The sequence below is a fragment of the Xenopus laevis genome, chromosome 6L, assembly GCF_017654675.1.
Source record: "Xenopus laevis strain J_2021 chromosome 6L, Xenopus_laevis_v10.1, whole genome shotgun sequence".
In the NCBI taxonomy this organism is placed as follows: domain Eukaryota; kingdom Metazoa; phylum Chordata; class Amphibia; order Anura; family Pipidae; genus Xenopus; species Xenopus laevis.
Genome location: NC_054381.1, coordinates 146924786 through 146947914, shown reverse-complemented (window position 1 = coordinate 146947914; position 23129 = coordinate 146924786). Strand labels below are relative to the sequence as shown.

The 23129-nt window shown below is 37.2% G+C and overlaps 1 protein-coding gene across 5 annotated transcripts in view; it reads left to right on the top strand.

Annotated features, from left to right (window-relative positions):
• The window catches only part of trps1.L (transcriptional repressor GATA binding 1 L homeolog), a 179406-nt gene that overhangs the window by 8260 nt on the left and 148017 nt on the right, over positions 1–23129 (top strand). For 2 of the 5 annotated variants that reach the window (XM_018268217.2, XM_018268218.2), the window contains exon 2: positions 8501–8575. The exons of the other annotated variants lie outside the window; for them this stretch is intronic. The gene's annotated coding sequence lies outside the window, so the exon portion shown is untranslated. The remainder of the gene's footprint in view (positions 1–8500; positions 8576–23129) is intronic. 5 annotated transcript variants of the gene reach the window in all.

Below are 23129 nucleotides of genomic sequence, written 5' to 3'. Positions count from 1 at the left end.
CTATTGGGTTTAATGATTTTTAAGTAGACGTAAGGAGATCCAAACTACAGAAAGATCCCTTATCCAGGAAACTCTAGGTCCCTAGCATTCTGGATAACAGTTCCTGTACCTGCATTTGGGGTGTAGATACCAGTTTAGGTAGTTAAACTGAGTAGGAAATTATCCATCTGAAGTCATTTTACTACTAGAAAGGTTTTCTAAAAAACAGGTCAGAAGTAATTTCTACGCCAGTTTTTACGTGCCTTTATTAATGTGCCCCTACTTGTGCCTAAAGATGCCTGAGTAATGTATCATCAAAGATATAAAACTTTTTTTTTTTCTCCATTTTATTATTATTCCTATTGTTAGTGATGATAAAGGTGCACATAGCTTTTATCCGTTCAGCATGCCCACATGCAGTGACTTGGAAAAACAAACACGCTGAAGGATTAAGTCAAAACTTCCTGGGTGCAAGCCCTCATAAGGCAGCAGACGGCAGACAAACTGACGTCGATGTGGAATCACCTCCTTTTTGGAACAGGGCAACCTTTGCAAACAACGCAGGCCTGTGCCAAATTTTTATTCCTCTAGGTTAGGTACTCCAACCATTGGGATTGGAGCTCCACCCTAACTATAGACTATAATTCAGTAGTGCTTCACTTGTCCTGCTATCCCTCCCTATGACAGAGTTCATACATGCTCTCTTTAATGTATAAATTCTTCTCCAAGAACAAAGCTTATCACTAGGGAGGAGGGTTCCTTCAAAAAGCCTAGTTCTGGCGAGCAAACATGCTGCTTGCAGTAAGCGCCTTGATGCAGTGTAACCTTCCTTCAGTGTTGATTGAATGAAACCACTATAAACACAACTCCAGGACTCAAAAGGATTTGGATGCAGTAAAAGACTGAATCCTCATTATGTGCTATTATTCCATTAGTCTGTTTTATTTTTCTATGTTTTTACTTATCTGTTGCTAGGATGTTCCTATTAACAGAAAACCAAACCAACAGGCTCCAATAATTCCACGTTGTTTAATAGGAGAGGTGTGTACTGCATTTACAGACTTCATCTGTGTTTAGGTTGTGTCTATGTATCCTTTATGGGAGATTTAACAATTGCCATATTATCACTCTTATGAAAATATGATAAGCTGATACATGCCTACTTGTTTTTCCAACTATGACACTGCTTAAGCTGAGTAAATACATCATTTGTATTTATTATATATTTTTTATTATGCTCACAATCAAGTATTTCCTCCCAGTTACAAATATCGCTACCTCCGTGCCTGATGACAAATTTGTTCCTATAATTATATATCCTACCAGTATAAGTCACCAGTGTATCTTTTTTTTTTTTGTATCCTAACGTAGTTGCTAGGTTATTAAAATTGCTCATAGCTTGGGTCAGAACCAGATTAGCAGCATTTATCGTTTAATTTATCCTATACAGAATGACATCTTTATACATGTCAAACGTGCGCCTGTCCTGTCTGTGTTAATAATATTTGCTAGGGTTTCCCTAAACCAGTTACAAGGAAAAAAAAAATTCCTTCAGTAATGGGAGAGATTATGCCTGACAGTTTCTGTTATATAATGAACAGGGAGGATTGTTTGAACAAAGGTAACATTTTTTTGATTTGTGTACTTTTTTTGGCACTTGGCTCTGTTCTAAAACCAAGAATGATCTAACAGTATAAATATCTGCATATTTTTAAACTGGCCGTATGGTTGTGGTGTGTTTAAATCATTCATGATCTCCATACAGGAGACCCAAAAATGGTAAACGATTTAAAAGAGCAGAGGCAAGTTTCATGTGGGTATTTGAAGCCTCCATTGTGAGCTTGAGATGCAGCGTTTATCCTGGAGACATAACATACGCTTCAATTACTGCTAAAATTCCTCTAAACTTTATACATTTTTATTTTGATTCTTCTAGAACTTTAATTTGTGTTCTCATTTTGTGCATTTAATAAATGCTGTGCGGAATTAGGGGATTAGGGAAAATGAAAAAGGTATTTACTGGTTTTATATTATGTATACACAAACGTATTAAATGTGTGTGTACGATATGAGTGAATAAATACCTAGACGGGATCAGTTTGGAGGCAAAGTGACTGTTATGAAAGATATGGAAAAAATGTGTTAATTTTGTACCTATGCAGCAATTTCTGAGCTGCTTGAAATGTTTCCTGATTTAAGAACAAAACCCTCACTGTTACAAATATTAACACAGGTGTGTATTAAGTGCACAAGATTGGAGATATATATGTATATACACACACACACACACTATTTGGCAATAGGAAGTGAGTTGGGAAATTCTAGTACAAAACGATTGCTTCATAATGATAAAAACAGACCCCTAGATTTAGCAATTAGTAGAATAATCTCAGTTGTTAAATCCATGGCCAATAATATGCTCAAATAGCCTACCTGATACTCAAGGTTTGACACTTCTTTATGTTTATTTTAATGACCAGGGTTGTTTTATGCAAGAAAGTGAATATTTCAAATTATTCTCTTGAATTATATAGTCCCTTTTTTGAGTAAAAGAGAGCTAGAAAGAATGAGAAGTTCTACAATAATTTAGTCGTATGCCTTCTGTATTGTGTTATTTTTACAAATTGTTTCCCCCCTTCACTGCACATATGTTTTGGTCTTTAAGTTTTTTTTTTTTTTATTTTGTTGGAAGTGCAGATTTTGAGGACAGAAAGTGTAAGTAGTGAAGGTTTATTGAGTAAAGTGTGTATTGTGTGCCAATCTTATAATCTACAGACCGCTAACCAGATGGTTATTCCATTACTCAAAATATTTTTTTGGTTTGTATGTGTGTTACATGAAAAAATTCTCCCTAAAATATGTAAAAATGTTTAAATTTGTTTCTGGATTTTTTTTTATCATAATGTATAGACTGCAGGTTATATTTAAGTCGGAATACTGAGCACCGAAACGAAATAAGAACAACATAACTTTCTGATATAACTTGAGTTGTTTGGGTTTCATTGGGACCGAGTAATGCATTGCAGATTTATAATGATTGCCTTTGCTGGCTTTTATTTATAAATTTCATGACATTGTCATGCAGGTTGCAGGGATTGAGAAATCGGCAGCTGGGACCATTGCATAAACATACAGACAGATGAGGAGCCTCTTTAATGAGAGCTGGGGTATCCAAACTAATCCTCAAGCTTTTTCAGGCTACTTAACTTTAAATACCAGTCAAAGGCTGTTGGGGAAGGTGTTTTGGATATTAAAAGTTTAAAGAAGTTGTTGACGCAGTTTTTTTTGGTGTTTGCTTCTGCAAATTGTGGTCTTTGTTTGTTATTTATCTTAATATAGGTTTGTTTTATTTTACAATATTTCCCTTTTTTTTTGCATTTGTAAAGGTTAGTATATTCCAAGGAAAACGTTCTATTTTAACCCTATAAGAATTCCTTTAGAGACCATTTCTTATCATCATTGCTTATCTGTAGAGTTTGGGGTAAAACGTTACCCCCTGTAGTGTTGACAACACAATTTATTTGAGTGTAACAGATTGCTAACACAACCAGATTTTATAAAAACCATAGATTTGGGACCTCTTATCTGGAAGCCGATTATTTAGTTAGATCTGTATTATAGTACAGTCATTACTTATAGTGCCTTTTTAAGCAGTTTTTCATTATGGATTCTTATTTAATAATTACACTGTACCTTGTACTCATAGAAAACATTTTTTAAATCATTTTTAAAGTAATATACGTTGCTCCAAATTACAAAAACTCTGTATCCTGAACCTAAAGTTCATGACATCAGATCCCATATCTGTACTTGAATTATTTTCTTTTACATGTTGTTGCCTTTATTTTTTTAATTAAGAGAAAACCCGTACTTATCATTAACATTCTACCCAAATGAAATGAAATCATTTTGTATTTCGGAAAACTAACTGAAAGCATCACTTTTATTGCGTACTGAAATAGAGGTTTTACAAGTCAGATAAAAAATGTATTCATAAACATGTTGCTGTTGTTGTTAATTTAATTGTAAGTGCTTTTTATAGCATGGTATGTTTGTAGTTACCGCTGTCACAATATCCCTTTTACTGTTACAATTTCCTATGGCGCATTAATGGATAATGTGTATTCCATAAAGATGATATTTATTCTAAAATGTAGGTTTTACAATCCAAATGTACTATAGGTTTTACAATCCAAGGAACAGTAATATCCAGATATCTCAGAATTTTATTATTAAGTTCAGCTTTTTTTAGTATTTTTTTTTTTTGAGGAGGGCCGTGGGCTCCATCCTGTAAAAAAATGTCTGTACTTTCTTCGACTTTTAATTGTACCTACTCGGAAAAATTCAGTTTTTCTCTTAGGTTCTCTCTTTTTTTTTTTTTTTCTTTTGATGAAGACAAAATAGTCTCATGAACTCACATACTAAAGCTGAATTACAAGAAAAGTTTTTATTGTTGTCATATTTTTATATGCAAATGTAGTGTTCACTGAAGGAGAATTTTAAAAGCAAGACACATTTTAGAAAGAATATATTCTTTAGGAATATTAAAATTAATTTTATATAAGTTATAAAAGACACACAGTCATCTTCTCCACTTTTTTCAGAGCCACCTTCTCTTCACGCCGTCCACTGGCACATCTTGTCTCAAACCCTTCTATCCTGCTTCTCCTTGCCTCTGGAATTCCATCCCTGAATTCCTCCATAAGGAATCCTCTCTCAAACTCTTCAAGAAAAAACTAAGAGCTTACCTTTTGGAGCACTAGAACTGTAGCCTAGTCCTGTGCCTACTGACTATGCCATACCTTGTGCACTTTTTCATCTCCAATTTGGGTCTGTATGTTAGCCTCCTATCCACTTAGACTGTAAGCTCTATGGGGCAGGGACCTCCTTCCCACTATGTCTCTAACCACATAGCACTTAAGCTCTTTGTCCTGATATGATTCTGTATATATTTATTATGTGATGTGTCATCCCCATGTATACTTTTAAACATATATACTGTGCTTTTATGCACTGTACAGTGCTGTGGCTCCTTAACAGCACTTTATAAAGTTATTCATAAATACACACAGGGAGGCATTAATCTTCCCTACTCTGCAACACAAAAATAACTTAGATACTTAAAAATAAAAAGTTTTGCTATAAAAATAGAATACATGGCTGGACTCTGTGCTAAAGTAATAAAGCCCCATTAGAAGTAAGAGTGTGACTATGTATGTATAATAAGCATGTAATATTTTGCCAGATTTGCCGGAAGGCTCAATTAGCTTAAGGCTGGCCCCACAGGGAAGCTTTCCCTTCTCAACTGGTAGCATTTAGCCCAGATGGTAAACCTCCGTTCTGCTTTTCCTGTCTTCAATAGATAAATATAGATATGCAGAAACATATACAATGGGAATATGCAGTAGCCATATGCCATGAATCAAATATCCACAAGAGACTATTATATACAATAGAACTGCATAAGTTGTATAATTATATATATATATATATATATATATATATATATATATATATATATATATGTGGTCAAATACAAGAGTCCTCTGCACTCAACCCATTATCAATATATTTAAGACAGCGACATTTTGTGCATACTGCTACTAAAAAATGCCTTACCCTTTAAACAAAACAGGGATTGTTTGTCCATATATTGCAATATATCCAAGCTGGCCAACCACGTCAAAGTCATCCCACATCTGGCCAGTCCCATGCTCAATTTTATCTGATTCATCAAGAATTCTATTGCTTCATTATACATTTTACAAAGGGACTAGGTATTACCTGCAACTTAACTTGCTGCTTTCAAAGTAAACCTCCATACTTGGCTGCCCTTTTATTAGACACCAGTGGGATCACCTGACTATAGCTGGGAAGGGTGGGAGCTACAACATACACTGCTCCTGTATAAACTATAACAAACAAGGGAAAGTTGTGCTCACCACTATTTTTTAAAACCATTAGGCGGGGGTGCAATGAGGCTGTGACCACAAAATACATATAGTCAAATACAAGAGTCCTCTGCACTCAACCCATTATCAATATATTTAAGACAGCGACATTTTGTGCATACTGCTACTAAAAAATGCCTTACCCTTTAAACAAAACAGGGATTGTTTGTCCATATATTGCAATATATCCAAGCTGGCCAACCACGTCAAAGTCATCCCACATCTGGCCAGTCCCATGCTCAATTTTTCTTGATGAATCAGATAAAATTGAGCATGGGACTGGCCAGATGTGGGATGACTTTGACGTGGTTGGCCAGCTTGGATATATTGCAATATATGGACAAACAATCCCTGTTTTGTTTAAAGGGTAAGGCATTTTTTAGTAGCAGTATGCACAAAATGTCGCTGTCTTAAATATATTGATAATGGGTTGAGTGCAGAGGACTCTTGTATTTGACTATATGTATTTTGTGGTCACAGCCTCATTGCACCCCCGCCTAATGGTTTTAAAAAATAGTGGTGAGCACAACTTTCCCTTGTTTGTTATAGTTTATACAGGAGCAGTGACCAGCTCTATGTTGTAGCTCCCACCCTTCCCAGCTATAGTCAGGTGATCCCACTGGTGTCTAATAAAAGGGCAGCCAAGTATGGAGGTTTACTTTGAAAGCAGCAAGTTAAGTTGCAGGTAATACCTAGTCCCTTTGTAAAATGTATAATGAAGCAATAGAATTCTTGATGAATCAGATAAAATTGAGCATGGGACTGGCCAGATGTGGGATGACTTTGACGTGGTTGGCCAGCTTGGATATATTGCAATATATGGACAAACAATCCCTGTTTTGTTTAAAGGGTAAGGCATTTTTTAGTAGCAGTATGCACAAAATGTCGCTGTCTTAAATATATTGATAATGGGTTGAGTGCAGAGGACTCTTGTATTTGACTATATGTATTTTGTGGTCACAGCCTCATTGCACCCCCGCCTAATGGTTTTAAAAAATAGTGGTGAGCACAACTTTCCCTTGTTTGTTATAGTTTATACAGGAGCAGTGACCAGCTCTATGTTGTAGCTCCCACCCTTCCCAGCTATAGTCAGGTGATCCCACTGGTGTCTAATAAAAGGGCAGCCAAGTATGGAGGTTTACTTTGAAAGCAGCAAGTTAAGTTGCAGGTAATACCTAGTCCCTTTGTAAAATGTATAATGAAGCAATAGAATTCTTGATGAATCAGATAAAATTGAGCATGGGACTGGCCAGATGTGGGATGACTTTGACGTGGTTGGCCAGCTTGGATATATTGCAATATATGGACAAACAATCCCTGTTTTGTTTAAAGGGTAAGGCATTTTTTAGTAGCAGTATGCACAAAATGTCGCTGTCTTAAATATATTGATAATGGGTTGAGTGCAGAGGACTCTTGTAGTTGACTATATGTATTTTGTGGTCACAGCCTCATTGCACCCCCGCCTAATGGTTTTAAAAAATAGTGGTGAGCACAACTTTCCCTTGTTTGTTATAGTATATATATATGTGTATATATATATATATATATGTATGTATAATTATATATATATATAGATAGATAGATAGATAGAGTTGCTTTGGGTGTCCGCACTCGATCTCCAATAGAGTACAGGTGCACGATCAATGTTCATAATATGCAGTAGTAATGGATCAGCACACTCATTTTAGAAGTGATTAAAGTGTCTTTATTGGTAACACAGCATTGTTATCCGACGTTTCGGTCCCACCTGGGGACCTTTCATCCTTGAGAAAGGTCCCCAGGTGGGACCGAAACGTCGGATAACAATGCTGTGTTACCAATAAAGACACTTTAATCACTTCTAAAATGAGTGTGCTGATCCATTACTACTACTACACTATATATATATATATATATATATATATATATATATATATATATATATATATATATCAAAACCCTGGTGTTGCTGGTCTTTCTTTCCATATATATATATATATATATATATATATATATATATATATATATATATATATATATATATATAATTTCCTTTACCGTGCTCCCAGGTATTGTTTGTGTCCAACCTGGTGCACTCACAATGCGTATGGAGCAGCTGCCTGGGTGCTGGTCAAAATCTGTGTACATAAATTACCAAAAAAAACGCACTCCAGGGACTTGATTAGGTGAACAAAATAAAGTGATTTATTTCTCAACATTTCGGCTCCATTACTTGGGCCGTCCCAAGGGCCTCCGCTACTTGGGACACATCCTGATGATGGCCCAAGTAATGGAGCTGAAACGTTGAGAAATCACTTCATTTTGTTCACCTACTCAGAAGAGCTCTCAGTGTTTGTTTTGCCTTAGACAAAAGAAGAAAAAAAAGGGAAAAAAAAAAACCATGTATGGTTTATACCTAAATATTATTTTTTAATTTTCTACCACATGTTGCACAGTGAAGATTGATAAATGAATAGCTTAGCGGTTCAAACTCCCCACCCCCAAATATTTTTCTTAATGATTCTTTAAATATTCCAAAAGTCATTTTATTCTGTGTGATAATATATTTATTATTCTTTATTCTTATGTAGCACTGACACTGTACTCTGCCCTTTACAAAATGAGATACAACGTTGGTTAAACAAAGGCAAAGCTTCGACACAAGGGTAAGTGCTACAGACATCGATTTAAAAAAAGAAAGAACAAATGTGTTAAGGAGTGTATTAATGGTAGGGGAACTTTTAAGGTCTTTGCACCTTAAAAGTTCCCCTACCATTAATACACTCCTATAAAGTTAATAGACCGGCTTGACCCTAGCAAGTTTTATTTTTTTTTATTTTTTTTGAGATGGAAAAACAGAACCAGATTCATGTAGGAATACATATGGATATTAAAATTCCATTTGTCATACTTTGTAAAATGTGATGTTAAGACATTTATTCAAAAACCACTATGGATTATTTTAGTCAGATTCTTATAACTATTTTCCTGTGTATTCCCTGGCTAAATCCCTAATCCTTCTGTGCCTACAAGAGTCTGAATAGCCTGTTGAAGGATTTCCTTTTTGTCAGAGGGGAAAAAAAAAACAAAAAACCCGGAAAACATTTTCTTATATCCTCAGCTCTTGACATTTGTTGTTTGGGCAAGTTGGAAAGTCATGTGCATAAGATGTTTATATGAGCATTTCCATTTGTTTTGCTTTAATGTCAAGACAACAGGCATAATTGTGATCCTTATATGAGAGAAACAGGTTGCATAAATGGAATTGTGATTCCGTGCCAGCCCAGCCGTGATTTAACGTCTGATATTAATATCTAATATTTCTGAGAGGGTATGATGGAATAAGCTGAAGTCTGCATTCTTTTTTGTGTCTTTTCATTAGTTGGCCTTATATTTTGCATCTAATTGTTCTTTGATTTCTATGAAATTTATAAACCAATGTTAGTTTTTTAATCTGTCAAAGTATCACTTGTTCTAATACTGTATGTGCTCTGTATGAAAGTATGTTTGCTTTCAATCTATCCTAGAGCACAGCTATCATTAATGGTGCAATGTCCCAGGTCAATAGAGATTTTGTAGGGGTCCATTATTTTTTGTAAAAGAAGACTTTCAGACATATGGGAATTGAAGGCTCTATTTATGATTGCTTGAGCCTTTTACAAAAGCGGGGGGGGGGGGGAAAGTCGATGATAATGATTGCTTGAACCAATCATAAATAGGGCACTAAGAGGCCTATTTATTAAAGGTCAAATTTTAGAGGTTTTTGAAACCACAACTAAACATGCTTTCTCTAAAACCAAGAATGTCATGACATTTATTAAAAGATCTGAATAAAAAAAGTACGAACAAAAAATAACACGAGAACGATTAGTGGAAAATTACTAGTGAGAAAATCCCCTCTAAAAGTACAAATTAATTAAATACGGTCCAATAGGATCAACATAGCTCCCATTGACTTCTATAAATTTTACATTTTTAGAGCTTTAAAAAAAAAATAGGAAAACCATTGAGTTTTAGAGATTAATGAACAAAAAAAAATCTAAATTTGATTGTTAGTAAATGGGTCCCAAGTGTTTGTTGATCTACAACTTTCAGCAACTCCATAAATTTTCGGCTCCATACATAACGAAAATGAAAGGGCTTGGGTTGGCTGCTTCGAGTGGTCAAATGTTATTCTTTTCAGTTAGGTGTTAGTGTTCGGTGGCAGCATTGAACTTTAACACCCTGTTGATTTTATTTTTAATGCAATGCTTTTACACAACCTATGGTCGCTTTAATTGGGTGTCCAGTAACCTTGATGTAGGTTTTTGGAGTGTGGGAGGAAAGTAGAGTAAGTGAAGGAAACCCACACAGACACGGAGAGAACCTACTGATGGTTCCCTGTTTAGGGTTGAATTCAGTAACGTAACTGGAGGGGGGCGGGCCTTGGTGCAGGACGTGCCGCCGGGCCCCTGCCCCCCTCCGTACGAGATTATCTGCACCGAAAATCGTCTGATGCTGCTGGAAATCGACAGTGCGCGAGCTGCCGGGGGGCCCTGAGGGGGTGCGGGCCCTGGCTCAATTGCACCCCCTGCTCCCCTGGTAGTTCCGCCACTGGTTGAATTAAGTACCCCAGCCCCCCCAGGATACCTTTCCTCCTACGTCAGTTCATGGTGTAGCTGTTTTCTAGCTGTAGTACATAGTGCAAGACACCACAGTCACATTCACATTTTTTTTTTTTTTAAATGTAGAGTGACTGAGTTTTCCAGTCACAGAGTTGATGTGATGGCTGTACCCTAAAATTAACCAAATGTTGATCCTGCTTTTCCATTTTTTCTTCTCTATATTTACACTGTGTACATGGATGAAACCTACATATTGTGGTTCTTTTCTTTGACATTCATGTATTGTAGTGATAGGCTAAGAATACAGTTTATTTCAGTGATAACGATAACAAATCGAGGTGAAATGAATAGCTGCAACCAGTTTCCTTCTTCTCCCCCTTCTTCCTAAAGCGTAGAGTGTGTGAGCAGTCTCTTTTTCTCTCCAATTAAACTGCAGCCAATACTCTGGGGAGCTATAGAGAGATTTTATGGTTTAAACACCATTGAAATAAACATGTAAATTGTAATATGCAATCTTCAAGCAATAATAAAAATTCATAAATCACTGAACAATAAAGGCTATAAAAATATGGTTATAAATTAATTTATACTAGCTGTGTTTAATTTTGGTTATTGGATAAAAAATGTTAAAAATGCATTTTAAACAAAAGCATTTTGCACATACTTAAAATAGTGTGAAGGGTGTTTTTTTCCATAAAGCCCCCAACAGTCTACATAAGAAAAACATGTACTGTCTCGAAGGGAAGGTTGACTATTGATATTGACATAATGGAAAGCATTTTTCCCAACAAACAGCCTTAGCTCCCTTTACTTACTCTATATTCATATGTTTATAGTACTGCTTTTTAAAACCTACCAAATGTTTTTTTTTTGTTTTTTTTTGAGATTTGCTAGTTTTTTTAGGCTCATGTCACTCCTTCGACAAACTCCTTTTTAAAGGATAAATACACTAAGGGGGTTATTTACTAAACTCTGAATGCAAAAATCACAAAAAAGGTGTGATTTTTTTATTTTATTTATAAAATTGGACTTTTAAAGAAAATCATAAATTTTCTGGAATTTATCAAACCCAGAGAATGGAAAAGTCAGAATCTGAAAATCCAGCATCTCAGACCTGTCGAGGTTGCATATAAGTCAATGGAAGAAGTCTCAATGATTTTTTGATGTGTGCTGGGTTTCAAGCAATACCCCAAAGTTTTTGGAGGTTTCGGGTAAAAATTCTGAATAAATCGTTAAAATTGGATAAAAATCTGGAAAAATCTTGAAAATCTGATTATTTTTTTTCCCGCAAACCAAATTTTCAGGAAAATTTAATAATAAATAAGTCTAAAAAACTGACCGGATTTGATCAGAGGTTGTAGCAGAAAATATTGAGATAAATTCAGACTTTGATAAATAACCCTCTAACTTTCTTAATTTTATTTTAATTGTATCAATCTGGAATACATGTATGAAGTCCTTCTTCATTCTTTGTTGAGCCCTAAGTCTCTAAATAAATAAATTTAGGGTGCAAATATATAATGTTCTGACATCATTTGTGGGTGTTGCCAGTATCATTAGGGCAAGTAAAGTAAATTAATCTAGCATTTAGTGTGGCCAGTGCCTAGTCTAGTTTTATAAACTGCTTCTTTATCAGACAACCAACTTCTACTTATTTTGCGGCCTTCACAGATATTGGGATGTTACTTGCCCAAGTAACATTTGAATTTCAAATCCACAATAAACCTATAGAAACCCATATATTAAAGGTTGAATTTTAGTGGTATTGGAGCTTTTTAAAAACAAGACCAAACTTATTTTCTCTAAAACCACAAATGCCATGAAAGTTCTTAAAAGATCTGAATATACAATAAGTAGGATGGTAAAAAAAAAATCTGAATAATGCACTAAAAAATATGATAAAAACTGTAAAACCTCTAAAAATTTTAGGGTGTTTTTTTTTTTGAAAATTTGCAAAAAAAAAATCTGAAAAACCTCTGTGGCTAAAAAATGGTACAAATAGGATCAGCACAGAGCCTACGGACGTCTGCAGGACTTTGATTGCTGTTACTTGCCGAAGTTTTGTATTAGAATTATTTGTGGTTTTTATACTTCATAAATCTCATGTTTTGAATTTTATAGAAACACAATTTTTTAAAGAAAAACTCAGTTTAGCAAACAAAAAAAAAATAATAGAAATCCAAATGCTAGTAAATCATCCCCATATTGTTTGGAGAAGAGGATTTACAGAACAATTATAGGCTGAGTACCTCTTCTTCCAGTGTTGGCATTGCCACTCAACTTTGCCACATGATAATGATACACACAAGCAATACAACCATAGAGCAATACAACCATAGAGCCCACTTTCTAGTCATTCCCTAATTGAGTAATGCCATTCTGCCTGGTAGAGTTGAATACCTTTGTGCTCACCCATGCCAAGAAATACAGGACTTTCAGCAAATATTCATTATTGCTAATCACTGGTCCTACCTCGTAGAGCTTTACACTGTGATTGAATCTATTTGTGTGGTCACTGTCAGTGACTAGTGTTTGTGCAGTTCCAGATGTGATCATCCACAGAATCTTGTAATTTTTTACAATAAGGCAGGCTTTTTTAAACTAATTTCTAACTTTTTTTTTTTTTTTTAGTGGTTGTAATGGAGAAAATATTGTAAAAAATGATCAAGGAGCAATTAAATTGGGAGTTGTTCCCCACCCCCATTGTGCCTGATGTATCAAATCAAATACAGTAAGATGTAGGAATTCTGTGTTTACCACCACTGTTTGGATGAGGGTAGCTTCGGGGTTCCTTAGCATCAATAAGAACACTGGTGCATGATATAGGAAAAGAGACAGGATAGATGCAATGGCGCTTGGTACAACTATACCAGAGTGGAAGGACTGTGTTTGGAAGCAAGTGCCTTAATGAATGATATAAATAAGCACAACATTTAGATCTTATTTTAACAAATTCATAAATGGCCCCCATTGTATTTCTGTGCTAAACCTCTATCCATATTCCTAAGGGCTCATATGCATATATACATTCAAATTGTATCACTCTAAATGCTATTCACATGCCAATAAATGTTTCTCTACTCTTGTCTAACCCAAAAGCCACTTTGCTGAATTAGGTGCAAGTGTCAAAAAACAGGGTGCAAGGGAGCACTGGTATCCAGGCCCAGACTGAGAATTAAAATAGGTCCTGGCATTTCAGGTACACAGAGGCCCAATCAGCCCACACAGAGGCCCAAACAGCTCCCACCAGCCCACTAAATACTGACTTTCTATGGCACCTTATAGCAGCCCCTCTGGCATTTGCCAGAACCCACAGATTGCCAGTCCGGGCCTGCTGGTATCCATACCTAGCCGAGGAACTGGAAATTCCAGGGTTCCCTTTGCATGTTGCACCTCTACACACAACTGATTTCCACCCTGACACAGTTGTGGGTTCTGCATTTACTGACATGACACACTTTGCAGGAATAACTTGTGGAACCTGTGCATGTTGGAATTCTGGTGGGCATTGTGGGTAAAAACCACGGCAATTTACATTTTCTTTTATATTGCACTCGTGTTCATAAATGAGCCCTATGGTATGTTTTAACAGTTTTGTGCTAAAAGTTAAACAACTTGGTCCAAAGGCCCTCCTGGAGGGAGTCAGAGAGTGACTGAGGTGGCTGGAGCACACTGTTTTTTTCCCGGTGACCCTCCTGCAGTGGTCCAGTCCAACCCTGGCCAAATATTATTGAACATGGCCATATCTGGTCTGATATAGGGATCAGCACTTGAGCTTATCCCCTAAGGGGTACTGGAGCTCGCCCCTCAGTGCTCATGCTAAGAGGACTTTTGCCTGGGCTCTGTCTGCAATCTACACCTTGCACCAGATTTCCATGTGCAGACTGAGGGACATGTCAGCCCTGTCCTTATCCACTATTTTTTTTGCTCCCTGCTTTCCACTTCAAAAAATAAACTGATTTACTATTGATACCACAACTGCTCAAAAGAGAGGAACAAGCTATGCAGAAGGATTATGTGGCTATGCAGAAGGGAAGAAGACTACACTAGTGCATGGCTGACTACAGTGTCTACACCTTTAGGCACCATTCTGCTATTCTTATGCTGGCCATAGACCCAAAAATATAGTCGTACGAATCGAAGTTTCGGACCATGTGTAGATCGTCCCAAATTTTTTCTTCCCATGGTGATCAGTTGTTTTAGTCTGTCGGCTAACAATAATTGCTCTGCATGTATCAATCGGAGCTTGTCACTAGATGGCCATAATATTAGTATGATTGCTGTCACAAGCAGAATATTGTCTGATTTGCTCTTTTACTACTTTATTTAATCTGAATGGTTAGTGGTCGGAAGATTGGGACAGCCGATCGTTTATTGGAAACAAAGGTAAAATCTACAGGTCTATGTCCAGATTTACTAACTTGATCATAGGTTCTAAGCTTCCCTATATACTGTTTTAACTGTGATATCAATATCATTACACCCAGTTACAAATGAGATATGCCATAGCCAGGCCCCTTCTAAAGCATTCTATAAATCAAATGTTCTTCTCACCTCCATCTCATTACACACGTGTAGCTCCTTCAAGCACTGAGGATTGTGAGGACAGCTATTGTGTCTTATCATTATACTTTGACACAAGTGCTAGGGTTATCTTTGAGGTCTTTCATAGTGCAAGCAATTGTCTTTCCCTTATCTCTCTCTAGTCTAGGAAAGTGTAAGTGATTGCTCCCAGGCTCAATTAAACAGAAAGCCCATAATCAGCACGTCCTGTGTGTGTTTGTGTGCAAGGAAGTTATTGGCTGATATGGAGCTTGTTACAATTGACTTTTTGTGGTTCTTTTTTATGGTGGGTTTATTTGCCTAAGACAAGGGCTTTTTAATAAAGGAATTTTCTCTGTAAATGTAGTTTTTTCTAAAAAAAACCCTCTTCAGCTAGGGCTGAGCTACTGGGCAGTAGGCTTGAGATTAGTAGCAGCTGCATTAGCTGGAGTCCGTCTAGCCATGCAGTTGAGAGGAATGCTCTGAACACGGCTATCTTATCACAGGAAGTATTGCAGAAATGAGCTCTTTGTCCCACCCCTATCACTTGCCTTCCCTCCTGTCCTTCTCTTGTTACTTTGCTACTTTCTCTGTTCAACACATTGGCACTTCATATGAAGTCTACACTTGAGAGTGCGGCTTCTGTGAGGTGTAGAAATTGTGATGGTCACAGCACAGTCATTTAGCAATTCCTGGCCACTATAAATACTATCAGAGGCACAACAATGAGTAATCACACTGGATCAGTCATATATCCTAAGATACTTCCTCCTATGTGTATTTGTACTCCCACCACAATAATAGAGGAATAGGTTGATTTGGGGCAAATTATTTGTATAAGTATGTGACCTGTTATCCAGAATGTTCAGGACCTGGGGTTTTCCAGATAATGGCTCTTTCTGTAATTTGCATCTTCATACCTTGAAGGGCACCTGTTGGGTGAAAATATTTTCCCCAACTAAAGGTAAAGAGGGAGCTCCCAGTGCGAGTGGTCATGTTGCGCAGTCCACACCTGTGGTTGGGGAAAATATTTTTGCCCAACAGGTGTCCTTTAAGTCTACTAGAAAATCATGTAAACTTTTAAATAATCACAATAGGCTGGTTTTGCCTCCAATAAGGATTAATTATTGGAGTTAAGTTCACGTACAAGGTATTGTTTTATTATTACAGAGAAAAAGGAAATCGAATTTGGTTTATTTCAATAAAATTGAGTCTATGGGAGACAACCTTCCCGTAATTCTGAGCTTTCTGGATAGCAGGTTTCTGGATACCTGTAAGTGTTTCATTTAAGGGTTAAATTAGGCAACCATTCATTAAAGGTATTTTAATGACCAAAACACAATCCTTGCACTATTTGCAACAGGTCTGTTCTGATGAATTGTGCCGCCTGATGCAGGGGAATCATGGAGATTCAGAGTCGTGATAATTCTAGGGTAGGCAATGACCAAATCACCACTGACCAATGTAAGGGCAGTTGCATTTGGTTTGTACTGTCACTCCTGGCTGCAATTATATCAAAACCGTGGGGGAAAATGCAGCATTGTTGCTTAAAAACCGAACAAATTTTATCCATTACTGTAAGTTTGTTTGCAATATACCCCAAAGTTTCACCATGACACAACACATAGAAACAGTGGTAGTAAAAAATGTAATGCATTTGTTTATTTTCTGTCTTAATAAAATACTCGGGAAGGACCTCAGGAAAATGGGCACAATTTAGGAAATTTTATGCCGCGGCATCATTAGCAAAATTTTAAATTTGGGTGTTAATTCACACACCCATTAATTGGCATTGTCATTTGTAAAGTGCAGGGTTACCTTGGGTGCTGCACCCCATTCACATATGTGGATGCAACTTTTATACACATTTAAACTGCCAGGCGTTGTGCTTTTAATAGTAAACAAGGAAAATTTAATTTAGAAATAAGCATAAGCTTTGGTGGTTTGTATATACTTCGCTTATGAATGCTACTGTATGTTAATCTGTAGTAGTTAATTTTCTTCTAAAAGCCAGGCATCTTTATTTAAGAGCTTGAATTCACCTAAAAAGCCACCAAGTTTCCAGGAGCTCTAACACATGACATTTTTTAGGGTAACGGCGCACAGGATGTTTTGTCACCCTTTCTTAATCACCTTCAATGAGGGGGACAACATTTCCAAAGTTCAGCTCATTTGCTTGATACAGACTGATAAAACTGATAACCAAAGCCCTTGGCTTGAAATTACCGTAGACACAATTATTCTAAAGTTGGAAGTTCTGCCAAAGTCCAAGCAAAGCAGAAAATACCATCACAATCTCAAAGCTTCCTTAGAGATCCTGATCCTGGGCAGTAGCTAGGTGGATTTTCTAAATTCAGCTTGGGGTTTTGTTTGCGTTCTGTTTGCGCTAGGTTCCTTCTACAGCCCATAAACCTAGAGTTATGTTAATTGGCTGATGATGAAACTGACCATAATGAGTTGATGTGCCAGTGACAGGAGAATTAAATTGTCAGCTTTTTCTAGGGAGGGGTTTGGCAAATGATTAAACAATCTGTAAAGTGCTGGTGTATATGTTGTCACTGTTTTTAATAATGGATAATAATATGACAGAAGGAATGCCAAGCTGAGTGAGATGAAGGTGACCATAGTTACCTGATCACACATGTCAACCTCAGCCAGTCAATAGATTTGGGTAACACAGCAAGAATTCTGCAAAGAATTCAAAGTTCCACTGCTGACTTTTCACGTTTTTATTGATTGGTGTCTCTGGTTGCAGTTCTTTTGTATGTATGGTCCAATAATAACTGCCAACTCAGCCCCTCCAGATTGAGTCAGCAGCTTACTGGCCCATCTAAAGGTGCAACCTGGATATCTGGCCGGGGTTCGAACAGATTTGAAAATCTTCAAGGACAAGGACTGTATCCGCCTGTTGATGCCTCATCTCCCATTAGGCTTCCATAGTTACTGTACTGTACCTTTAACTGTCTTATTGCTGTCCCAGGGGCCTCATTTCAGGCTGATCTGACCACCCATATGGTGACCACACTGAAGGATTGGATACCCATCATTAGAAATAGGAAAGGTATTTTGAAATGCAATTTGTGTGCTGTCTAAAAATGAGAACACAATTTGTAAAAGCACAGGCAATGTGATTGCTGTATTTGCTTTAAGGCCACTTCCATTTCCTAGCGTTAGTGTACCTTTAGCTAATGGAATTTCAATTAGTTAATGGTGTTTGATAAACCTGCTCTCAGTCCTCTCATCCTGCTTCAAACCTTCACACCTTGTTCTAAGTCTAGTGCTTATTACCTTTCACAATGGGAAGAATTATTGTCTTAAAAGCCTTATGGTTGGCAGATGCCTGGAAGGAACTGTAGACTGTGACCTCTCTGGAATTTATTAGGGGATATTCATCATTTCCATGTGGTCAGCTCAGTGTCAGAGCCTACTGACTCTTAACTCCAGTAAACAGGACAACTTATAAGTACCACCCACTTAACCAAACTTTTTCATTCACATCTTCTTTTAAAATGTTGCACCAAAAGTACTGTATCATTCTGGGAAATTCTAGTTTTGATAATTTTATGTGCTGGTTTTACTTGGGCTGGTTATGCAACAATTTACTTTCTAAATAAGCCAAATGTGGCTTTTCTTGTCCCTCGGTTCAAATATTTGTTTTTCTTTTTTGAACTATGGTAACAAAGAAGGGTCATTTACATCCTAATACATAACTTGGGCTTTTCAGTTAAACCCCACTATGTCACATAGATACAAAAGGTAAATACTGGTATGGGACTTGTTATCCAGAACACTTATGAGCTGGGGTTTTTCGGGTAAGGAGTCTTTCTGTGATTTGAATCTCCATACCTTAAGTCTACTAAAAAGTAATTTAATCATTAAATAAAACTAATTGGATAGTTTTGTCGCCAATAAGCATTAATTATATTTTAGTTGGGATCAAGTACAAGGTACTGCTTTATTATTACAGAGAAAACACAAATCATTAAGGGGCTGATTCACTAAGGGTCGAATATCGAGGGTTAATTAACCCTCGATATTCGACTAGGAATTGAAATCCTTCGACTTCGAATATTGAAGTAGAAGGATTTAGCGCAAATACTGCGATTGTACTATCGAAGGATTATTCCTTCGATCGAAAGATTAAATCCTTCGAATCGAACGATTCAAAGGATTTTTATCCAACGATCGAAGGAATATCATTCGATCAAAAAAACTTAGGAAAGCCTATGGGGACCTTCCCCATAGGCTAACATTGACTTCGGTAGCTTTTAGCTGCCGAACTAGGGGGTTGAAGTTTTTTTTAAAGAGACAGTACTTCGACTATCGAATGATGGAATAGTCGAACGATTTTTAGTTCTAATCCTTCGATTCGAAGTCGTAGTCGAAGGTCGAAGTAGCCCATTCGATGGTCGAAGTAGCCCACAAAATACTTTGAAATTCGAAGTTTTTTTACTTCGAATCCTTCACTCGAAGTTAGTGAATCGGCCCCTAAGTCTTTTGGAGATGGACTTCCTGTAATTCAGAGTTATCTGTATAAGCGGTTTCCAGATAATTGATCCCTATACCTGTATGTTCTTAGTGCTTTAGCCAGGAACAGAGTTATCAATCCACTGCAGGAATGCTGGGAGTTGTAGTTTACAACAAACAGAGGACAGGTAGAATACCACTTGCTTGGAGGATAAGAGCTCTGCCTCTTCTGTGTGGCCTCAAGCAAGTGATTTTCCTTTAAATCTTAGGGGGTTAGTTATTAAGGTTTGAGTTGTGTTTTCCATGAAAATGTAAGTTTTCAAGGTTATATTTTTGGTCAGAAATCACACTTTCAGGTTAAATAAAAAAACTAATTTTTTCCATATTTATTGTACCCTGGCAATAGTTTGAATCCGAAAATACACAATCTAAAACCTGTCAAAGGTCATGTAGGAGTCAATAGCCGAGGTCCCTTCAACCATTTTGAGTTTTTTTCCAGAGGGTTTTGCCGAAAACTCGCTCAATTCAAATAATCCAGTTTCGAAACTCGAACTCCCAGTATCGAGTTTTTTCTTAAATAATAAACCATTTGAGTTTATTTGAGGTATAAAAACTCTTTAACATTTGACCTTTGATAAATAACCCCCTTTGTGTCAACTTCTTTATCCTGGAGATGTTTCATCATATCAACTGAATTATTATGATCATCCTTCGTTTTTTCAGTACTGACATTTTTTTATAACACAACTTTTGGGTAATGTTCATCATTTACATAAGATCCCTGCCACCAATTCAGGTTAAAAATCCAATACATTTTATCAGGAACCAATAAACCTAAATTAGTGATCTAGGAGTGTAAAAGGAAGACCACATAGGTCACCATCCCCCCCTATATTCCATCATTGTTGCCTTCATGCCTATAAAGAACTGCATTTCACTCAAAGTTGGTTTTAGGGCAAGTCGGAGATGGCATTTCTAGCCTTATTCTCGCCATAAATGCAAAAGATTCTGCAGCCCAATGGAGACTGCTCGGGCAAGGACCTCATCATCTCTGATGCAGTCCTTACCAAATGGAATTTCCATACCCTTAAATATCTCAACTGATTTTAAGACAGGTATTGATTGGGTAGACGCGGTCAAAAAACTGCCAACTTATTCCCTTGTATTGATCCATGCATGGACAGTTTTAGATTATACTCTTTCATAGGACCACTGATTTTTTAAATTCGATACTTATTAAATTAAATTTACTGTGCAAAAAAAAAAAGATTCCTTTTGCATGAACAATAGTTTCTTTGCCATTTTTTCTTTCTCACACTAATCAGATGCCAATCTGGAGATAACTTTTTCACCTGAACATATGCTCGTTGCTGACCTAGCTGTTGAGCGTGTGTGGGAAGTGTTGCATTTACACTTTCCTATAATGATTGTGCTGAGGTTTAGACCACAGAGTGTGATGTTCTAGAACCCAACCTCCATTTTACTGATCTGAGTCGGACGTTGTCATTTATGAGTGTTTCTTTGCATTTGCTTCTCTTTTTCAACTTCACTTTTGCATTTCCTGCATGAGGACCGTTCTCACCCAATACAGCTAATCATCTTTTTATCTCTGTATCTTGCAGGGTGGGGAATTATTACCTTGCACTTCTGCCATTGTTCTGTTAAAGAGAAAAGGGCTGGGGCAAGTCAATAATTAATATTTAAAAACAAAACCACATCCCCTTTCCTCCACATATACAGACATGAGATCTCTTATCCAAAAACTCTGTATCCAGAAAGCTCTGAATAATGGGTAGCCCAGCACTCACTGGGGATGTACCCCACTTTGTACTCTGCATTCTACTCTTACAGAATGGCCACATGCCTCTGTGATTTAAATAGGAGTGCTGCCTGTGTTAGGCATTGCTTTATCCAATAGGGGCAGGCACTGAGAGGCACATACGCATACCTCCCAACTGTAAACATTTTGCAGGACAGTCCCTATTTTCAGCACACCTCCTGCTGTCTCCTATCTAAATGTCCTATGTTTTCTCTCCATCCAAAATGCCTTTGGGTTCCACTGTTTGGGGTTTATATGGCTGTTTTTCTGTTTTATGTACTGTAGTGATCATAACGGCACATCAGGAGTTATTGTGCTCATTATTTATGGTATCTACTAATTATACTTGCACATCTGGGGTGTGCGAAATGAGTGTTGTATGTAGGTGTGGTCAAAATATTTTCAATACACTACAGGGCCCATTTATTAAACCTCAAATTTATCTGGCCAATGTTTTTAGGGGAACACTTGAATGTTTCATGGAAAAAAAAAAACCTCCTTATTTTAAGGGTAGAACTGCATAAACGATCTCCGCGCATTTTTGGCAGATCCGACGTGCTTCACCAAAACGCAGGTGTCAAGTCGGATGCAACGGAAAATAAGGTAAGAAATTTGCATGCATCCGTCAGGCGTGTCGGATTATTTTCCATCGCATCCGACTTGATGCCTGTGTTTTGGCGCAGCGCGTCGGATCTGCCAAAAACGCATGGAAATCGCCAATGTAGTTCTACACTTAAGCTGCTCAAATTCAAAACCAAATGTACTCCATTTTAAACCTGTCACGGTCATGTAGAAGTCAATGGCAGATGTTCCTGAAGTTGTTTCTTGACATCGTAATCTGCGCTGGACAATCCGATAATTCAAAAAAAGTCGAGTTTTTGGAGCATCAATCGCACGATACAAATGAATGCTCGATTTTGTTGCAATGTTTTGTCAATTCATGGAAGAGAGCTTGGTCAATAGTTTCATTCGAATTTTAATAACTCCCTATGTGTGGCAGATATTTTTGCTCCTCTTTCTATTTATCGAATGGAGGGAGATATGAGTTGACATCCCTCTTCTGTCCCCTAATTTGCACATCATTCAGACGATGAAGTTAGGGAGTGGCAGGAGGTGCAAGCTTCAATGGGCAGGCCTGAATTTCTAAATTGTGTGTCCTTTAAACCCACCCCCCCACACACACACAAGTTTGTGCATTGGGGAATTTGTATTGGCTCTGGAAAAAATTTAGATGCAGGCGGCAACATACCGTCCCTGAATTCCTGTCACCCTAGACCTGGTCCTTTGTGGCCTTCCCACAAATTTGGGCCTGACAATAAGGACAGGAGGTAAGGACAAGGCTCGGCTAAGCCTCCTGATGCTGCTATCTACAAAATCCAACACCAGGAGCAGATTGTGGCATTCCCAAGGGTGCAAGTGCTTGTTAGATGAAAACTAAGGGGTGCACTTTTTGCGGCCCTTAGAATTCTTACACTTGTACCCCTGGGATCTCTAAATGACCCACAGTGAGTGCTAATAAAATCCCACACCACCAAAATGTGATATCTCAAGTATCCTAGTTTCCTATCCACTTGTTAAATATAAAGAATAATGGGTGCCCTATTAATTACATTTTGTTTGTCTAATGCAAATAAATAGCATCATTTTATCCATTATATTCTCTACAAGACCCTCTTGCCCTTCAAAGCTTTCTCCTCTTTCTTTTCCTAGTGCAAATTAGCTCCGGGTAACAATGAAGAAATATGTGTTGTGACTGGAAACAATTCATTTATTGTCAGGCTTTTGCAT